We start from the raw sequence: 4,437 nt of genomic DNA, 5'->3' as shown, positions 1-4,437 counted from the left end.
AAACTTTCCCACCTAACCTATATAATGACCTATACAATTAAGTACTAATCTAACTACCCATTCCTCACTTTTTCATATACTCATGCATTTTCTTTTCATTTCACAACACTTACGCATTGATTCTTATTGAGCTTCACTTTGGGGCATTTTGTCCCCTTTATTGCTCTTCTTTTTTTCTTTCTTTTTCTATTTACATTTTTTTTCTTTTCTTTTCTTTTTTTTTCTTTTTCACTTTTATTTCTTTTTCTTTTCATTTTTTCTTTTTTTTTCTTTCAAACTATACACAAGGACATCAATGCATAAGGTCTATACATTTAATCAATACATGAGTATGTACCAATTCCCCAATATAAAAATACAAAACACAAACACCATTTTATCCCAACCAATGTCCCAAAGTTTTCCCACTCTTGGATGACACTCACACTCACTAGCCTAAGCCAATCAAAGATCCAAATAAAGGACATTCATTATTTTCCGCTTTAAGGCTTGTAATGTGCTAAAATAAGAACAAGTGGGTTAAGCGTGCGCGTACTATGCACATGCGCGCCACCATACGTGTAGCAACTATGACAAATCTTATATCGTTTCGAAGCTCCGGATGTTAGCTTTCTAACCCAACTGGAAACGCATTATTTGGACCTCTGTAGGTCAAGTTATGGTCGTTTAAGTGCGAAGAGGTCGGCTTGACAGCTTTCCGGTTCTTTCATTTCTTCATGAGTTCTCCAACTTTTCATGCTTCTTTCTTCATTCCCTTGATCCAATCTTTGCCTCCTAAACCTTAAATCACCTACCAAACATATCAAGGCATCTAATGGAATCAAGGAGAATTAGATTTAGCTATTTTAAGTCCTAAAAAGCATGTTTTCACTCTTAAGCACAATTAAGGGAGAAGTTATAAAACCATGCTATTTCATTGAATAAATGTGGGTAAAAGGTCATAAAATCCCTTAAATCAAGCACAAGATAAACCCTACAAATGGGGTTTATCAACCTCCCCACACTTAAACCAAGCATGTCCTCATGCTAAAACCAAGAATGAAGTAAGGGTATGGCATTTATTCAATGGAAACTAACTAAATGCAATCTACCTAGATGCAACTATCTAAATGAATGCAATTGCTTGGTCAAAATAAATCAATTCCCAAGAAGCATATATGCACAAGGGCTAAGGACTAGCAAGTCTAATCCAAAATTGAATTGAGCTATTAAATATTTTTACAAACTTGCATGAAGAGTGATGATCATAGGTGGAAACATGTAATTGAGCATCAAACCCTCATCGGATGTATTTGCACTCTATTCGCTCAAGTGTTTAGGGTTGATTCACTCAATTCTCCTCTAATCATGCTTTCCAAGATTTGTTATTCTTCTAACAATCAACATATATCTCATGCATGCATACATCTATCATGAGGTCTTTTCCTTAGGTTGTAATGGGGTTAGGGTCAAGGTAGGATGCATATTTGGTTAAGTGAGCTTGAAATTTGAATCTTTGATAAGCTTAAACTTCCCACCTAACCTATGACATTTCCATCCTCTTTGGTGAATGAGATGGTTGGGAGATTGGGGGATTCGTTCCCGACTTGGTGTACTCGCTTTAGGTGTCGTTTGCGAGATGATTTAGTGAGTCCTCCTCCCGCGAATCCTCCAGAGATCATATGTATGTGTCTCTCGGGGGTTTGTGGTGCTGGGTCTCTTCTGTCCTCATCATCTTGCTTTCTTTTTTCATGATTATCCGACCTTTTCATGAGGTATATATCGAGTCGGCCTTCCCTGGCCAACCTTTCTATCACATTTTTAAGGTCGTAGCAATCATTTGTTGAGTGGCCATACATCTTGTGATATTCACAGTAGTCGCCGCGACTTCCTCCCTTTTTGTTTTTGATGAGTCTAGGGGGCGGCAATCTTTTCGTATTACAGATTTCTCTGTATACGTCTACTAGGGAAACCTTTAGAGGAGTATAAGTGATATCTCCTTGGCCTATCGGGACTGACTTCCTCTTTTTTCTTGGGTTCCCTTTCTTTCTCTTTTGCTGAGTGAGGGGGCCCCTGTCGCCAGCTTGGCTCCCGTAATCTGGCGTTTTCCTCCATGTTGATGTACTTTTCTGCTCTCTCTTGTACATCACTCAAAGAGGTGGGGTGCCTTTTTGATATGGATTGAGAGAAGGGGCCTTCTCTAAGTCCATTTACTAGCCCCATGATAACTGCCTCTGTGGACAGGTCTTGAATTTCCAAGCACGCTTTGTTGAACCTTTCCATGTAGTCACGTAGAGGTTCTCCGACCTCCTATTTAACTCCTAGGAGACTCAGTGCATGCTTTACTTTATCCTTCTGGATGGAGAACCTCATTAAGAACTTTCTTGAGAGGTCCTCAAAGCTGGTAACCGACCTTGGGGGAAGGCTGTCGAACCATTTCATCGATACTTTCGACAGGGTGGCCGGGAAAGCTTTGCAGCGAGTCGCATTAGAAGCGTCAGCCAGATACATCCGACTTTTAAAATTGCTTAAATGATGCTTCGGGTCTGTGGTTCCATCATAGAGGTTCATATCAGGGCTTTTGAAGTTTCTTGGAACTTTTGCCCTCATTATGTCCTCACTGAACGGGTCTTCTTCCTCCAGGGGCGACTCTTCTCGGTCGCCACGGGAGTTCCGACTTCTAAGGGAAGATTCGAGCTTCAAGAGTTTTTCTTCCAACTCTTTTCGTCGCTCTATCTCTTCCCTGAGATTTCGCTCTGCCTCTCGTTGTCGTTCTAATTCTTGTTCCAGCTGTTCCAAACGACCTTGATGACCATGGACCAACCCCATTAGCTCGGCTACATGGGGTGGCCCTTCCTTTCCTGATTCTCGTCCTTCCGAGGAGTTTACCTTTGGGTTTTTGAATCCAGAGGTGCCTTCCATATGCTGGTCGTTGGCCTCCTGGTGAAGGGCCAGGTCTGCGTTATTTCCGGTATCTAGATTTTTTTGTTCGGAATCAGACGCTGAATGACCATCCTGGGGTGAGTTGTCCACCATTACTGGTTAATCTCTCGGGTCCCCAGCAATGGCGCCAATGTTACGTTGGGTAACCAGAGATTAATGGGCTGGACTCGTTAGGTTGGCCCGATCATCTGAGGAGGGAAGCCTTCGAGTGGGTTCGCACCTTCGGGGCCTCCGTCCGACTTGTGAGCGTGAGTGGATGGGGGGTGGTACTTGCAAAGACACTCCGATGCCTAAGTCAGTAAGGGTATGAGCAGGTCTAAAGAGTATTGGGACTTCGAAATACCTGAGGGGTGTCAGTGTATTTATAGTGGTGAACCAATAACCACCGTTGGAGTAATTCCACCTTTTAAGGTGGATAACCGTCCCTTTATCTTAGGGAGGTTGCGATATGACTCCTGGAAGTGGGTTGTGAGATTTTAGGGGCAGTTATTATCTGCCAGCTAATCTTCGCTTTCGACTTCCTTAGAGCAAGTCGTGGGGAGCACCGACTTCTTAGGGGAAAGTCGGTGTACTGTGAGGCTCAACCCTGTGGGTTGGGCCTGTCGTTTGGACCTGGGCCTTAGCGTGGGGTCAGGGTATGAACAAAGATATATTTAAATATCTAAATTAAAATAATAGGATAATATAAAAAAATTTAAGTTGATATTCATTTTAGTAATTTTTTATCTAAAAGTGATTTTAAATGGTATAAGCCAAACAACATTTATTTTACTATAATCTATTTTGATACAAAAATTACTAAACATAAATCACTTTAATGCAAACTTACTTTTAATCAAAATCAAGTTTGCAAAATCAATTTTATTCAAACACACACTAAGATAGTGGATCCGTCCCTATTAATGTAGGGAGGTCAAAGAGTGTCGTGATTGTCTTAGTGTTACGGATAAGAATAAATAGTTATAGGATAAGGGTTAGATGTTATAGGAATACAATAATCAGCAAAAATAATGTATTAACTATTAAAGTAAGAGAAGCTAAGTGCCTTAGAAATATAGTATTCTAAAATCCAATGCAATAAGACTCTTCTTCAGTTATGGTCTAAAGCACAAATTTGAAATTTGTTAGTACTTGGAACTTCAGCAAATTAATCAATTATTCGCGATCCAAAATCCTAGTGTGTATTTCAGTAATTAATAACTAATTAGATACCGGATTATTTAGTTTCTTCAAGTTATTCATCGAAGCATCATTTTGCTACTGTAGATTATTAGATCTTAGTGGACCATATACCTCAACTGGTGCTTTGTTTTCGGTGTCCCTCAATTGGTGCTTTGATTTGATGATTAGTGCTGTGTACTGTTAATTATAGTAGAGCCATAAGAAATTTCACATGCAATTTCTCTTTGTAATTTGTATGTCAATAATGAATTATGCTAAAAGATAAATAATATAAATAATGTTACTAACTATATTACGGTATATTCTGTATTGTTGTCCATTAATTATTATTAT

The sequence above is a fragment of the Arachis duranensis genome, chromosome 8, assembly GCF_000817695.3.
Source record: "Arachis duranensis cultivar V14167 chromosome 8, aradu.V14167.gnm2.J7QH, whole genome shotgun sequence".
In the NCBI taxonomy this organism is placed as follows: Eukaryota; Viridiplantae; Streptophyta; class Magnoliopsida; order Fabales; family Fabaceae; genus Arachis; species Arachis duranensis.
The sequence above is the reverse complement of the archived record's forward strand: the minus strand, read 5'-3'. Positions refer to the sequence as shown.